This window comes from Chionomys nivalis, chromosome 25 (genome assembly GCF_950005125.1).
Source record: "Chionomys nivalis chromosome 25, mChiNiv1.1, whole genome shotgun sequence".
NCBI lineage: Eukaryota > Metazoa > Chordata > Mammalia > Rodentia > Cricetidae > Chionomys > Chionomys nivalis.
Genome location: NC_080110.1, coordinates 34,294,726 through 34,312,819, shown reverse-complemented (window position 1 = coordinate 34,312,819; position 18,094 = coordinate 34,294,726).

Genomic DNA, 18,094 nt, shown 5'->3' with positions numbered 1-18,094 from the left:
CCCCCAGTGCCAGGTACCATTTCCAGCAAGACTCCTTCTTCTAAAAGTTCCATAACCTTCATCAACAGCACCACCAGCTGGAGACCAAGTATTCAAACATGAGCCTGTGGGGACATTATACATTCAAACTGCTACATAGAGTACAATAAATTCAGCTACTTACTGTGACATTGTTTTACTATGTCAAGAACTATTGATTTCACTTGGTACTTCAGGCCATTAGGAAATAGGTTGATTTAGTTCAATCCTAATAACATATATTAATTCTCAGATCATACACCTTGATTCACATGATGGTTTATAGGTGGTAAAGTAGTCAAGGAAGGGGTAAAACAACCATAGGATTCACAGGAACCTTACTTCAGACAACAGCAGAGGGCTGACAGAGATGCAGAGTCCCTGCTGGTGTTGGATAAGATATTACTGAATGCGATCAACTCAGTCGAAAACTCTTCATGAATAGGATTGCCAATGTCTGGAGTTCTTTCAAGGCATAGAGCTGATGAAGGGCATACTGAATCCAGACAAATGACAGTTTAAGTAGACAGACTGAACTGAGAAGGAGCAGATCATGACTTTATCCCAATTTGATCATAAGACATGTACAATGATTGTTCCAATAGATATTGGTGGGTGCTATGATACCTACATTTTAGGAGCCCCTCCTTTGATATGATACAAAGGGGTTGATCATTTGCCAATCTGGTATGTTTAATAAGTTCATAGGTCTAACTTCTATGACATTTTGATATCCACATGTACCTACACATTCTTGATTTGTAAGTTCATTTGTGGTACTATTTTATAAAGGTAAGTTATTTATTGACATGTCTAGACATATGGAAGTCATTATCATATATAAGAATATATATGACATATATTGTATGTTATCAATATGTCTAGACATATGGAAGTCATTATCATATACATAAGAATGTATATGATATATATACCCTATGTCTAGATATATGTTATTGATATGTCTAGACAGATGGTAGTCATGACCCTTGCATAAACAGGATGAAGAGTCTTCTACCTCAGTATTTCTACTCAAATTAGAACAAATTGCTGCTGTATAAAATGGAGTCCCTTAGGGTAAGGAAGATATAGCCTGAAAGCTGCTATTCTATACGATATGAGCAAGAGACAGAATGTTCTGTACATTTCTTCAATTTGTGAAGTCTTGCTGTTTTTCCCTTGTGGTTAAGAGCAAATTCGGTATTTGTCCATTTTGCTCTTGTAAAACATTTTTACCTCCCGGGTTCCTCCATAAAAGATAAAAATAAATACAAAAGCTTTTGTGTTTACATAGTTGTTTCAGTGTTTGGTTGGACCAGGTCATTTGGATTAACTGGCTAAAAGAGACCAAGGCCAGATTCTCTCTACAGCTTTTTACCTTACACTGGCGAAGGGAGCAGATGCTCGCAGAGACTTTGATGGAAAACACGTCACAGTAGATGTAAAGGTGGGGGTCATACTTCGGAAATGGACAAAAGGGAACATGTCCTATGCCACTAGCAACTAAACAGCATCTAGACTTACTGTTGTCTGTGATAAAATAAATAATCATCTCAAAGATTCTGGTTTCCAATTCATTCCACATTGCAGGGCAATTCTAAAATTTGCCTTTGTAAGTCATCTAGGGATGTATTTCATCTATTCATCTGCTCTCTTTATGATGGCGATATTTATGTAGTTTATTCTTTCTGAATTAATGGCCTAAGAGTTCTCTGCCCTCCCCCATTACCACATTTAAATAAATTTCTCGTAGTCTTGAATAGGGAGCAATGGTCTGTCTCGCTCAGACATTTTGTACTTGTAACAAGTACCCAAGGCAAACAACATGAGTGGAAAGATTATTTATTTATTGATTGATCTCATGGTTTCAGTTCCTCACGGCAGAGGTGACATAGTGGACAGGGGAGCAGAGCTACTCTCTATGGTGGTTGGGAGGGAGAGACACAGAGAGATGCATAATAGTAGGAGAGAGGACAGGAGACAGAGAGGGAAAGAGAGAGAGAAAGACACTGCATTATTAGTGGACTTTCTCCTCTTCCTTTTTATTCTAACTGGGTCCCCAGCCTATGGGATTCTGTGACACACATTTAGGACTGACCCCCTCTAGGTCTACTCTGGGAACACCCTTGTAAGTCCCTCAGAATCTTGCTTTCCTCGTCGTCTAGGACTGCTAAGTCTAATCAACTTGTCAGTAGCGATGAAGCTCCCTAAGTCTACCCCTTGTCAATTTGACACTCAAGTACACCTCCTGGAACTCCCAACACCATGCATATGTCCTCATGCAAAATATACTAAATTCATCTCCATGAGTATTTATTGTCTTGATAATTTTAACATTACTCAAAAGTCCAAAATCCAAGCGTCCTAGTTAGGGTTTCTATTGCTGTGATGGAACATCATGACCAAAGGCAATTTGAAGAGAAAGAACCTTTTTTACTCATGGTGCCATACAAACAGTTCATCATCAAAAGCAGTGACATCAGGAAATCAAGCAGGGCAGGAGCCGAGAGACAGGAGCTGATGCAGAGGCCATGGAGGGGAGGGGCTTACTGCCTTGCTCCCTAAGGGTTGCTTAGCAACTTTCTTGTAGAACTCAGGGCCACCAGCCCCGGCATGGAACCCCTCCCAATGGACTGGGTTCTTCCCCATCAATCACTAATTAAGAGAACACCCAGCAGGCTTTCCCACAGCCCCGTCTTATGGAGATATTTTCTCAGTTGAGGTTCCCCCCTTTCAGATGAGCCTAGCTTGTGTCCAGCTGGCATAAAGCTAGCCAGGCACACCAAATTTAGACTGGGAATCAAAGAAAACTCTTAGCTAGATGTTGCTATAATATTAAAATGAAATGTATGCATTTCAAATATACAGTGGTGTCTTAGTTAGGGTTTTATTGCTGTGAAGAGACACCGTGACCATGGGCAAATCTTATAAAGGAAGATAAACAATTGGGGTTGGTTTACAGTTCAGAGGTTTAGTCCTTTGTCATCACGACAGAAAACATGGCAGTGTGTAGGCAGACATGGTGTCGGAGAAGGAGGTGAGAGTGCTGCATCTTGATCCCCAGGCAGCAGCAGGAGACCTGTGCTGTACACCCTACGGACCAAGCATTCAAACACATGAGTCTATGGGGACTATTTTTATCAAACCACCACAAATGGCGTAGTCAATAGCTACCGTCCCATAATCAAGGTAGGACTTAGACTTCCTGTTTCTACAGCCTTTCTTATTACAGGTGACGTGACCTCTCAGGCTCCCGATGTTTGTGTATGGCTTTCCTTGGCAAACTAACCATGATTCTGGCATCCCCAAACTCCTGACATTTCCACTGCATCTTCGCTTTTCCCCTTAGCACTTCACTCAATGCCCTTTCGACATTTCCCCTCAGGGATCACAGCCCTGAAGAACATTTCCTGTCTGCCAAGTTTCCGTGAGATCTATGAACAATTCTTGCATTCTACGTGACTCCATTATATTGCATGGATGGTGCTAAGTTCTGTGGCCAGCTTGAGAAGTAGCTGGGCCACTTAGCCCATGACTACAGTGCCTTCTGGGTACTTGGGAAGCTAATAAAGGGAACTCTTCCCTAGGCAGCCTTTCGTCTGCAGGGATCCTGGGAGTTTTCTTCTCCCAGAAGAGTCTTTTAAATGAGTTTACACCTTTATATCTTTAAATTTAGGGTGAATAGGTAACCTCCTTAGATGCCCTCAAGGCATCCTTTCTTATTGCCTGTTGTCAAGTACTTGGCTTCATTCTAGTGGGGGCTAATATCTCTATCTTTACCAGACATACCTTTCTTGACATTTTCTGTCTTTCTGGAAAAACTGCCTGATACATACATACATATATATATATATATATATATATATATATATATATATATATATCCCCAGTATATATATTTCTGCTCTGTGCTTTGCTTCCAATTCATACCTGGCTAAAATCAGCCAGCAGAACTCGCTGACTCAGCTAGTATTCTGGGATGCCCAGAAATTTCCATGAACAAGTTAATTAAAAAAGCCCATCAGTAATGATTAGTACTGATTTTCAATTTGAGAGATTCTAGAATCACCTCAGAGATGGGCCTCTGGGCATGACTGTGGGGATTTGTCTGTATTGCATTAATTGGGGGGGGGGGAATCCATCTTAACTTTGGTTTAAGCCATTCCCCTAGCAGAATCCTGGAGAAATGGAGCTGAGTAGAGGACTGAACTCAGGATTTCCTGTTTGTGATTGCAGATGCCATGTGGGCAGTTGCTTCAAGAGCCTCCTGCCTCAACTTCCCCTTGAACCTTGAACCTTCACTTTTCTTGCCTTGTCAGAATAACTCATCATAGCAAAGAAACTAAGCCATCAGCCCACCACAAGTTTCCATGGAAGGGATGGAAGGGAGGTAAGTTCTTTACCACAACGTAATGTGAAGGATATGCGTCCAATTCCAAACCAGGTCCTTACACCTGAAATCGCACAAATACACTCTTACCTCTTGTGGTCAGAACGTTCATCCTCTGAGCTTCCACCAGAATCGTCCAGGTCAAAATGTTCACCCTCGGAGCTCCTACCAGAATTGCCCATTAAATTCTGCATATGGTTTTCTAGAGCTCCTCCTGCCCGTGTTTCCAAACTTTTACAGATTTCCCCTTTTATCCAAACACTTCTGCACTGTTTCTTTAGGAACTTCAATGGAAACAACTCTACTTTTCTGGTACCGATTTTCTGTATTAGTCAGACATTTCCATGGTTGTGACACAATGCCTGGCAAACACCTTAAGGGGTGGGTTATTTTGGTTCTAGAGTTTAGTGCATCATGGTGTGGTGGGCATGGAACATGCAGCTCCCAAGAGCAGAAGGCATTGAGGCTGGCTGCATCAGGGGGCTTGTACTTTCCCCTTTGCTTCTGTCTAGGGCAGTGGTTTTATCAGCCTTCCTGAGGCTCTCAGACCCTTAATACAATTCCTCATGCTGTGGTGACCCCAACCATAAAATTAGTTTTGTTGCTACTTCATGACAGTAATTTTGCTAGTTATGAATTATAATGTGAATATCTGCGTTTTCCAATGGTTTTAGGAGACCCCGTGAAAGGGTCCTTTGACACCTAAAGGAGTTATGACACACAGACTGAGAACCTCTGCTCTATGTCCACAGCCTATGGGATGATGACACCTATATTCATAGTAGATCATCCCCAACCTTAATCAACCCGTGTAGAGATGATTTTTTTAGGGAGGGAATATAAGAAAGATGGACTATGTCCTCAAATATTACTTAATGGAATTAAATAAGAAATTCAATTTTCAAGGCAAAATTGTTAAACCAAACTTCTTCAGAACAATGGATCTGTAGCATTAAAAAATCAAAACAAATGAAAACAACAAACAAATAAAACATTGAACAACCGCAGATTCTGATCTGAAAGAGGTCTTGGACAAGTTCTCTCAGTTTTCAATAGTAGAGCCAGACAGCAATTGGGAGATTATTGTAGTAATGGGGCGAGCAGGCCTGCTTTTCGTCCTGCCTGGCTCCTGCATGGTTAGCTTTACACCCGAAATAACAACACACAAATTGTATTCATTTAAATACTGCCTGGCCCATTAGTTTCAGCCTCTTATTGGCTAATTCTCACATTTTGCTTAACCCATTTCTAATAATCTGTGTAGCACCACAAAGTGGTGGCTTACCGGGAAAGATTCAGCATGTCTGACCTGGTGGCTGGCTCCATGGCATCTGACCAACTATGCTTTCTTTCTCCCAGCATTCTGTTCTGTCTACTCCACCTATCTAAATCCTGCCCTATCAAAAAGCCAAGGCAGTTTCTTTATTAACCAATGAAAGTAACACATAGACAGATGACCCTCCTCTATCAGATTAACCCTGGGACAAAAGTATTTATTTATCATGATAAGTTGGGGAAGCAGAGAGTCATTGACTATATAGTGGCTACAGGTAAGAGGGGAGGGAGCGTGTGACACCAAGAGAGCTTGGGGATTGGAGAATTATCCATTAGGAAAAGTGATTGCTGCTTTTTCATTGGTTAAGGGTGAAAGAAAGATTTGGAGAATGGACTATATGTCCATGTGTTGGACAATATGGAATGGTCTTTTATTTGGGGCCAGTAGCTTTTTAACTCACTGGATTTCTCCATATCTCCTCCTCTCTCTCCTATTACCCTTATAATTGAACTTATGAGATATAATTTTTTTATCTTATCAGAATAAAAACCAAACATGACATGTTTATAGTGATCTTTCCAGGAAAGACAATCAATCATGCTGTATTTTTGCATGTTTAGAGATGGATGTTTTATGCAGCTGGGAAAGAGGGTGATCTAGAGTAGACACTTAAAAGAAAAGTAGGCACCTCCCTGCAAGTAAGTATATGCTATAAAGATCAGAAGAGGGTTCTTATTCCTTGAAACTAGAGATATTATAAGCATTCTGTGAATGGTGGCAAGTGAACCCAAGTCCTCTGCAATAGCAACAAGTGCTCTTCAGCACTGAGTCGTCTTTTCCGCCTCCTGAACAGCCGCCTCTTGGGAGGCCTGAAAGGCAAATGTAACAGGAAAGAAATGTTACACACTTGGTAATTTATTTGCCCCTGTTTAATAAATAAATGACTTGGGGATTTATAGAGATGTAGATAACAAACCAGTTGCTTTGCCTCTGAATGAACCAGTCAGTATTCCATACAAAAGCACGATAACACAACTCTGAAGATAATCTTGGGCATCAGCCACCACGAGAACACATCTTGTAAACTGTGGATAACCCTCTGGGGTAGATCTAGTTCACTTGCAAGCACAATGCCTTTTATTTAGTGCAGGCTATGTTTATCAAATCAGCTAAGAGAGCTCACAGGAATCACAGAGCATCACATTTGTGCTTCCAGAACTCAGCCTGTGCTGTCTGGAAACCGCTACCCCAGGTGAAGTGCCCAAGAGCCATTCTGAAAACACGTTTTTAAATTACTCAATTATTCGACTTCTATTCATTAGCTGTTTTCAGAAATTTTCATGTTCAGCTGAGCTGACATTTGGGGGTTCTGTGAACATTCTAGAAAAATATGCTTCAGCAGTGTTTCTTGACATGCTGAGTATGAGTGCTTTTATAGACAGTTCGTGGGGACACAGTGAGGTGTTCCGGAGAACTTGTAGAGAAGGCAGAAATTTATGCCTGGGAAATAAGTCCCTGAAGTCAGCACATGATGGGAGGAGACCGGATGTCTCCTTGCTTAAAAAAAGTCCTTGACTTGCTGCAAGGACACGGCTCAGCTTGAAATGTTGTTCCTAAGTGTGGAAGAATGAACAGCGGCTGGGGATCAACAGCAAAACCAAAACAGAATCTGAATTTAGGGAACTGAAAACACTAGAACTCTTTCTTTCTCTGGCTTTCCAGGAAAATACTCAAATCCTTTTCCATCATTCCTCAAGGAGACAACCTCCTTCCAGTTACTGTTTGGGGACTGGCGACCAAGAAGGCACGAGCAGCTTCACTGTGAAAAAAGAATAATGTTCCAAGCCCTCAGGCAGAAGTGTCTGAATGTTAAAGGGCCCCACGGGACCCACATGCACGCATGCATGGTTACATCCACTATGACTCAGCTTAGCCCTTGCACACATGCGTGAGCCCATCATCTGTGTCATCTGCGTATGACGTAGTCATGCCAACCCCTGTGCGCATGCTCTAGGCAGCTTTTAAGAAGCTAAACACACCATCTTTCTCTTTCTCTCTGCACACCGAATTCCCCAGGCCTGTACACACCCCCTCTAATAAACTCCTAAGCAGGTTTGTTGCAAATAATAATAATAATAATAATAATAATAATAATGTTCTAAGTTACATCTGTCTGGAGAAATGACTGTTCTGGTAGTCACAGATTAATCTTGGGGTACATCAAGCTGGGGACCAGGTGTTGGAATCTGAGTACATTCGGTGGCTAATTCCTGTCCCGTGGAGTCACCTAGGCAGTTAGTCCTCTGCTGGGGACTCACTTTCAATTCCTCCTGGTGGATTTTTCCCCACATTTAACTTCTATGTGCACATTTGTAACCACGGAGTTAATTATTAAACACAGGGCATTGGGAGAGAAGTAGGCCACAGTTATTAGTAAACACTACATGCAGGAGTGTGGGTTAGAAAATTAATAATTACTTTATTCTTGGGAAATGAGATTAAACCTTTTTTTTCTGGTCACACAGAAAGCCAGTCTCAATGGTACAAGTCACTGATTTTTATAGTCAAGGCCATCTCAAGGGGCTTCCCTACCCCATGTGTAGAAAGTCAAGAACAATTTAAAACCCTATTAGGATGATCTCTAATACTGAATCATTCAAAGAAGATTCTTAAATACACTATTGAACTAGTTTCTGGGTCATTTCTTCTTTAAATCCTGTGTGTGTGTGTGTGTTGGGAAGGAGATGGGGGTTGAACCCATGTTAGATAAGTGTTCTATAATCTAGCTACAGCCTTATTTTGCCTAGTGAATTTAATTAGAACATTTAATGATGTATGGAGAATTTTTTTTCTAAGAACTGACCTACACTGGTCGTCTTGGGCATTGTATGGTACCAAGGATTGAATCCAGGGCCTTGTAGATCCCAAGTACTACTCTAAGATTGAATTCTACTCCTAGCCCTAGGGTTTTTATTTTAATGTTCTTGCTATGCTAAATATGAGAGAGGGAAAGTGTGTGTTCTTTTCAAAATTGATTCTGAAATTTATTCATGAAAACATGGTAAAAGAAGGAGCATAAACCTAGAAGCCCGTAATTATTATATCACTAATCTTTTTCTATAAAAACATAAAAAGGCATAAAATTTATAATGTCCTTTTTGCTAAGGATTTTGAAAACTACAATAGAGTGTGTTTAGGGAAACAGATACATTTTCTATCACGCCCTGTAGTTGAAACACTGTGTGTGCTTACTGTGGTGACATGTATTGATCCGTGGGCACTGGTGGGGTATTCTCATTTACACATGGGGATTAGTCAGTGCTGAGATTAGTAAAATTGTGTGGCGGCAGCAAGAGGTAATGCAATGCTTATGTTAGCGTGATAGTTCATTCAAGATTGGAAGCTCAGTTATGGCTTACACTGGTCAGATCTGTAACTGGTTTGCCACATGTCATGAGTAATCTTTGATGGTCAACTTGAGTCAACTGAGAAATACTTAGGAGCCTAGTGAAGTGCAGAGTTCTGAGTGTGTCCATGAAGGCCTTTCCAGAGAAGGAGATGAAGGCTAAGAACCCAGCCTGAAGGCAGGGGTCATCATCTGGTCATCTGGAGACTTGATGGTATGAAAGAGGGGGACGATAAAGCCTTTTAGCATGAGCATGCTCTCTCTCTGCTGCCTGGTCATTCCCATTGCCTTCTGTGCCCTTCCACCATGAGCTTTCTGCCTGATCATGGCCCAGAAACAGAGAAACAGCCAACCATGGACTGGAATCCCTGAAAATTAGAGGGAAAAACAAACCAAGACACAAAAATACCAAACAACAACAAGAAACCCTCTTTCCTCCTTGTAATCCATTTCTCCCAAGTGTCTGTGACAGCAACAAGGAATGAATTCAGTGTAGAACCTGAACTCCCTGATCAGATACCTACAAAACATTTAAGCTGTTTGAAGAGTTTGTAGATGACCCAGGGAAATACTCAAACTTCAAACAGATACATTTAAAATGATATTCTTGTCAAAGAAAAGATGAAAAAAGTATTGCTTCCAAAGTGTATCACTGTATATTTTTAATTATTTTATTTCACGGGGTTAAACGAGAAAAATGCTTTAAGCTATGGGCCTCTTCAATTTGGCCTTCTCTTTATATTTTGGATGAGCACGGAGAATTTTTATTTAGATTTTATCACAGTTTTCAAGAATGATAAGACAACATGTTTGTTTTAAAATGATATTTCCTGTTTATTGAGAAGAATTGGAATTAAGTAAGAAAGTATAAACATTGAAAAGAATCTTTGGATTGATTTCAATCTCCAAAATAATAAATGGAGAAAGTAAATCCAAGTAAATCCCCCAAAAGTTTGGCAAACTACTCTATGTAACATATTAACGGAAATTAGTAAGTTTTGCCTTGGGCTGCAAGTTCCACGAGAACGTTACCACAGTATCTGTTGTATTTTGAAGGTGAACTGATCCCATAGCTGATGTGTATGAGTGTTTGTTTCCCTGCTGGTGGGTCTTTGGAGGGAATCTCTAGGAGATGAACCCTTGCTGGAAGAAGTGGGTTACTAGGGTTGATAGCCAGGTCTCCTTCCTGTTCATTCTCTGGTTCCTGCCTGCTGATGCAGTGTGGCCAGCTGCCATGCCTTCCCCAACATGATAGGACGTATCCCCTTCAGTTGTAAGTCAGAGCAAGCACCTTTCCCTACACTGTCTCAGATGATGTGTCAAAGCAACAAGAAAAATAACATACATCATCTTGGTAAATATACTCTGGAATTCCTAAAGATGGTCTAGGAGAGTTCAATTCTTTATTCAGTGTTACTCTAGGGAGGTTCCTTGCCATTTTCAGCACCAAAAACTAGTCAGTAAGGTCTAGTATTTGAGACTGGGGAGAGGTCATTTTCCCAGCTAGCTTGAAACTTGCTGTGTAATGCAGGTTAGCCTTGAACTCACTATCTCCCTGCCTCAGCCTCCTGAGTGCTGGTATGGAATCATAGGCATGCACCACCATGCCTCCTAGCAAGCTCTACTCCTAGTCACTGTGTCTGTGTATAAGACCATGACAGAATGGAAAGCCAGACGTCACTGTGCCTGCGTGTAAGACCATGAGAGAGTAGACAGCCAGACGTCACTGTGCCTGCGTGTAAGACCATGACAGAGTGGACATCCAGACGTCACTATGCCTGCGTGTAAGACCATGAGAGAGTGGAACATCCAGACTAGGCATCACTGTTCCCAGCAGTTTTTGTAGGTGAGAACTATCACAGAAGAGCAGAATTGACTCACACCTCCCTAACAAAGAGTAGAGTTGACTCACACCTCCCTAACAAAGGATAAAGCAAATGAGGACGAGACTCTAATTACGAGAGTGTTAAATCTAACACCACAGTCTGTCAGTGTAAATGTCCTGAGCCTCGTTACCACTTGTCATGGAACTAAACATGTTCTAGTCCTACCTCTGAGGCTCCAGCAGGTTGCAGAGCCTTTATGGCACTTCCTCATATTTAAGTTAATGAAAGCCGCTGATTGGCAGATGTTAAGGAAAAAAAAAAAAAACCAGCAAATACATGCAAATGGCTTAGCCTAATCTATGCTGGATATAGAAAAAGTGACGAGCAAATTTTGGCTAATATGATTATCTAAATTCTTTTGCAAAACCCCACAAATCCGGTCCAGATGTAGAAAACACATCCCATGTTGAGTATAAAAACGTCATAGTCTCTCATATACATAGGTATATTGATTTGGAATTGGTAGCTGTTCATCTCGAGGAAAACTACAAGAGTCCTAGCTCAGATGTATGAAGATAAGGTTTTAAAAATGGGTACCCAACTTTTTGTGCCATGAAATTGATCACACATAATGAAAAACATATTTTATGGCCTTATGTCACATAATAGATTTTAGAATTATTTTGTTTCACTGGCTTGAGTCATGAAACTCAGGTAATGTTTTGATTATAAGATTTAGTTTCCAATATGCATTAATAGAAGAAGCACCATGGGAAAATATTTATTGACCTAATCCAGGGTGAAAATATTCTTAAAAACATATCACATGTAATTTCATTATTTGCCCATTCTAAAATAAACCTAGCAGTTTCCATTTGAATGACTAGGTCATTTCCCTTGCAAGGCAACACATTCTTAAAAAATGAAGACTAAATATATAAAGAATTTGATTGTCACTGGACAGTTGAGAATCTTCTAGATTTTCTATTGAGAGGAAAGTGATTGAGTGAAAGAAATGTTTCAATTCTAGATACAGAGGTAGAAATTAGAAGTCAGTGATTTTCACAAGTTCATGAGTAGTCACCAAATGAGAACACTGGGAATTACGTTATCAAATGTAGATAATTGGACCACATTATCCAGATATCTAAATGACAGCTTTCAAACTGAGACACTTTGGACTCTGCCTCAACACCTATGTTCTGAAGAGCCATCTGATTAAAGGAGTGCAGGCTAGAACTGTACGAGAAGCTGAAGCAAAAATAAGCAAAAGAATGCCTCACCTTCGTGATTTTAATGTTGCTCACTTGGTGGAAACAACCTTTCATTCTGTTTCAAGTCTGGTGATTGCAAGTAAATTTATCTTAAAAGCCTGATATATTACTCTAGCTAAGGCATTTTTAAATCACCACAAAAGAAAAAGAATGGTGATTCAAAATATATTCAGATTATTAATAGTTAACTAAATCAAACATACTGTTTGATCTCCTGATGAAAAACTCATGAGTGTTCCCCTTACTGCTTTAGACTGATTGAAGAGGGTGTCACCAAATGTTCCCAAAGAAAATAAGACTTCAAGTTAACGTGCTCGGGAGTAAGCTTTCACTAAAGCTCATAAGTGTCACCAAGTCCCTGATCATCAAGAGCTAACTGTTTTGAAAGGCAACAACAAGCCAGGCATGATAGTACCTCCCTGCTGTCCCAGCTACTTGGGAGACTGAGACAGGGGCATTGTGCATTCAAGACCAGCCTGGGAAACACAGTGACATCTTGTCTAAAATCAAACAACAGCGCAAGCCCTGAGAATAGTAGTAATTATAAAATTATGATTCATCTTGCCAGAGGCTAACAGTTAAGCTTGCCTGAAGATAATAAACGGGGAGCATCTGGATGTCGGAGTGTGAAATCTGCGGTTAGGCCTCGCTTTCCTCTAACCCTCGCTCACAGCAGATACTCATTGTGATTCTCAGATTTAAATCACATGTCAAGTTCCAGGGCCCAGTGATAAAGGGCTGATGAAGCCCTTGTCTGAAGAGGCGACTGACAAATCATGGAATTTCAAGAACACAACAAATACCTTAACAGAAAAACATGTCATGACAGCTCCAGGTAGATGGACCTGGCCAGAGCAGGGCAAGGGGAGACCTCACTGAGCTGGTGGCTTGTAGGTGGGGATAAATATTACAGTCAGACTGAAATAAGTGTCGGAGTGAGAGTGATAGGAGTTGTTGGGAAGATGGGGACAGAATGCATAAATGGTGTCTGTAATGGCTGGTTTTATGTCAGCTTAACATAAGATCTACAACTGTTAGAGAAGAAGGAGCCTCAGTTGAGGAAATGACTCCATGAGATCCAGCTGCAATTAGTGATCAGTGGGGGAGGGCCCAGATCATTGTGGGTGGTGCCATTTCTGGGCTAGAGCAATCTCTGGGTTGGTGGTCCTGGGTTCTATAAGAAGGCAGCTGAACAAGTCAGTAGGCAGCATCCTTCCAGGTCCTTGTCCTGCTTGAGTTTCTGTCTTGTCTTCCTTTGATGATCAACAGTGATGTGCAAGCCAAAGCCAAATAAACCCTTTCCTCCCCAGCTTGCTTCTGGGTCATAATGCTTCATTGCACCAAGAGAAATCCCAAAGAAGACAGTATCTTAAGCCATGTAAGGAGATAGATATTTTTAAATTTTTGTTAGATTTATTCATATTATTTTATGTGGTTTGGACTTTGTGTATTTCTGTGTTCTAAGTATATATTTGAGGCTCAAAGAGTTCACAAGAGGGTATTGTGTTCTCTGACACTGGAATCAAGGATGGCTGTGAACCAGCACCCGGGTGCTGAGAGTAGAGCCTGCATTGCCTACAAGAGTCCCAACCATTAAGCCACCTCTCCAGCTCCATGGAAATTAATCTAATAGACAGCCATAAACAGATTGCAAAAAGAAAGCGTATAAAAAAAATCAAATTTGCAATTTAGAAATATATTGGGCCATAGAGAGAGAGGTGGATGAATGAAGCCCAGCTATGAACATTTGGAGGCTGAATCTGTAGTCCAGTGGGAGAAAGGATGACATTGTGACCTCCCGGAGTGCTGGTGGTGGAAGAAGGTTTGAGCGCTATGAATTTCTTAGAATACAGAATGGACAGGAAGTCCCTAAAGTTATGGAAGACATGTCCTCAAATAGATTGTGGGGAACATCCCACCCTCTCCCCCTTCTTGGCATTTGATATAGATGGTTCTGCTCCATAAGACCCTATCATGTTGGACCCTTTGCCAAAGACCCAAAACAATAGGGCCTCCTGATCGTGGACTGTAGATCCCACAGTATAGGCCAAATAAACCCTTTCTCTTCATACGTCAGCTGTCTCTGGTGTTTCCTTACAGTGATGGGAAGTTGAATGATGTAGGTTTCTGTCATTTTCACACATCAGTGTGGACAAGGATGAATATTAAACCTTACAAAACATGCAGTTTATTTCACTGCACCATGATACTTAATAATGCAGATATTATCTGGTAACAAAACCGATAATCATGGGGAGCTCAGGAGAGGGAGATTTGTAGTATAAATATAGATTTGGTAGTTATAATATAGTAACAGTATTAGAAATCAGGGACTGGTGGTGATTGTTCTCAAAACAGAATAACAAAAAGATGTGGAGAAGAGCCAGGACCTACTTAGGGAAACACAAACATTAACACTACAGACTGAGAAAAACAGCAAATCAAGAAAACCATGGAGTAGCCAGAGATGGCAAGCAGTGTATTGTCATAGAAACCATGTGGCCTCATTGTGCCTGCCGGGAGCCTTGGAGATGCACAGCAAGAGAATGGCACTGTATAAATACACCTCCCCATCATCACTGGATAGCAAGCTATTTAAAGCAATACCACATTTTAGACAGAGACTTTTCTCACAATAGACAGCTACAGGAAGGGAGTAAAGGGGATGGAGAGACGAGAGCAGTAGAGTGCCATCTCAGGGTACAGATGAAGTCAGTAGACACTAAACTGTGGAGTCTGGGGAAAGATTTTTAAATCTTAAAAATTTTGGATTTAGTTTCAGTTTTATTTAGATATAATTTCATAACATCAACATCACCCATTTTAAATTCAGCTTTCTGATTTTTGACAATTGATACAAATAGCATCAGAACCCTAGGCAACCACTTGTCTACTTGTAATTAATTTTATACCTTTAAAACTGTTTCAAATAAGCAGATAAGTCAGCGTTTATAACTTTTAATGTGTTTTTCCTACACATGTTTTCATCCATTTATCCCCAGGTATTGCAAGGCTTGGGATTTTACTTTCAATGATATACTGCTAGTATATGAGAATATCAAATTAAATGTTTTCTACACTTTGGCTACTGGAATTTCAATATTTCCTACATGGTGATAATTTAAGGATCCAGTAGCCCATTACTTCTCAGTATCACTTCTTTTTCTAGAAAGTGTTTTTGCCCAACCTGGTGGAACTCATGAGCATATTAACTAATGGCCCAACAGGTCCCCTGTGCAGATTCTGAGAACTCTTTATCTGCATAGCCCTTTTTTCTTGGCTGCTCTGCCCACAAATTCCAGTCACTTTGACAATATAATAATCCTAAAATTGCCTCCAAGCTGAGGGCCTTATCCATAGACAGGCTCACGTTCCTTCTGGACCACACCCCACCATCATTATCCAATTTCCAATTTGCATAAATTCTTTTTTGCTTGCATCAGAGGGAAAGTCTCATGGGTAAAATATCAACCTCCTATTCTTTTCCATAGTATAGGAGTTTAAAGTAATATTCATAAGTTTTTCAGAGGTACTTTTCCAAAATATGAAAACAAGAGAACAGAGAGATGAGCATAAAGAATAATTGCATAGGAATCTCCTAAATGATTTCATTGGTATTAATAAATATCCACCTAGAGGGAAAAATAAATTTAAAGAGTTGGTTTGAAGACATAATTTGTGTTCCAAATCATTATTATAAATTTCCCCTGACCCACAGGCTCACACATGCAGGGACTTGGTATTATCAGTGCCCAGAGCATATCTGACTTGGAAGGTTTGCACACTGATTTAGTTCTCAAGAGAATGATAAATAAACAAGAATGCCAAAATGCACTAGGGATAAATATGAATACATAACTTAGTTCACATCCCATCTCCTTCCCTTGTTGGTATCACATTTGAAAAGATGGTCTCTTCTGCTTGAGTTTCCATTTTCCTGTGTGTAATAAAAAAAGATAACAGTGTCTAACTTCACAGGTCGTCTGGGGGTTACGGGAAATGGCATAAAAGCCACAGGCAGGGCAACACAGAGCCAGAGAGCAGGAGCTCTGGATCTAGGCTTTCCATGCGTTCACATCTTCTTTCTACTAACTACTTGCTGGCTGACCTTGGGTGAGTCATATACATGCTCTTATTTTAAAATGTTCTTATTTTATGCACCCAGAAAAGGTGGATGGCCTGAGCCCCCATCACACCAAGTTATTTTAAAGATTAAACAGGACTACCTGTGTGAAGTGCTTCCAAGATCATTCACTTGGTGAGTGTGAAGTTTTGGGTAAGCTCTCTTGCCATGATGGAAATGGACTAAAACAGGTTCCCCACAGGAAAATGGAAGTTTGCCTACTGACAGAGCACTTAGCCTAAAGTAGCAGTGAGCTATTGCAGTCATAGAGATGAGCATGGGGCGGGGGAAGCCAAAGGAGTACAGATAGCTTAGAAAACAATAAATAAGTCAACTAAATTGTTTCCACTAAAACTCTCAATATTTATTTCCCTAGGACTCAGTGCTAAAGATAGGGACATTAGCATTCACAGAGTTGTTAAATAGCATGTAGTCTATGAATTCTGAGATTAGTTAGTCTGGGATTTGGATCAGCTGACCCAAGTAGCTCAACAAGTGGCAGTTTTGAAGGCAGAAACAAACACAGAAATCTTCCATGGATACCTTCAGAACCCAGGGGGTTCTGCTTGTTTGTAGCTGGATACGACATGGAAGCCAGCTTTAAACCTAAAAGGCTTCATAGACCCTGTGGTTCAGGGCATGGAAACAGTGGTCTAGAAGAATGGGAGCTTTGGGAAGTTAGAGGTTAATGTCTATTGTGTTTGCTGTTACATCTGCAAAACCTAAACAATGACTCATAAATAGTGCAATACTTTGAATAAATAATTAGACATAGACATATATTACTTTGATGTCAATCAACTTCCTCCCAAGAAAATATTAGGATTACCTCATCCAGCCTTGATGCAAGGGGAGGAGCTTAGTCCTGCCTCAGCTTGATGTGCCAGGCTTTGTTGGAGTTCATGGGAGGCCTGGCCCTTTCTGAATGGAGCCAGAAGAGGAGGACTGGATAGGGTGGGGGTTGGGAAGGGAGGGAGGGGAAACTGGTTGGTATATAAAATAAATGAAAAAAATGTTATTTAAATAAAAGAAAAAAGAAACTACCAAAAAGAAAAAGATAGACATTGCCAGAATGCACCCTTGTGATTAAAAATTTTTCTTTCCTTCCATTGCTGTCCTGAATCTCTTCTGATTGTGATAGTTCCCTTTAACTGTTTTAATATATTCAGGCTGATTATATTATTTATTTATTTATTTACTCTCTCATTATTTTTCAATGTATTTAGGGAGCATTTGCACTTACTATCACATAAGGCTATATTGTATTTACAACAACAACCAAGTTTTCATTCTCAGAGTACCAAAAATCAATCAATCAATCAATAAATAACTGATACAAAGAAAAATATTAACTCAGATTTTCCAAGGTAAAAGTTACTCTATAGTGGAATTATTAGCAATTTTCAAACTTTAAATATAGTGAGGCTGAGTTGAGTCTGCCAGTATCGCTGTACAGCAAATTGACTTCACAGGGAAGGGGGATTCACTCCTAATAACTGGTGGCTGACATACAGTTAATATGCAACTGTCAGTGAGGCAGTTGGATGGCAGTGTGGTCAATGCAGGGAAGCCTGGGGCCTACATAACTCATTCATAGTTATAGCTGTGTTTATCATTGTTTATGGAAGCAATGAATCAAAGAAAAAACAATGTTATTTAATCTTAAAACTGCAAGCCAACGTCTTCTAAGCATTAAGATGGAAAAGTCCCCAAAGAAGGAAATTTCAGATTCCTACCTCTAGCAAAACTGCCTCTGGTATATTCCAGAAAGGTACAGAAGA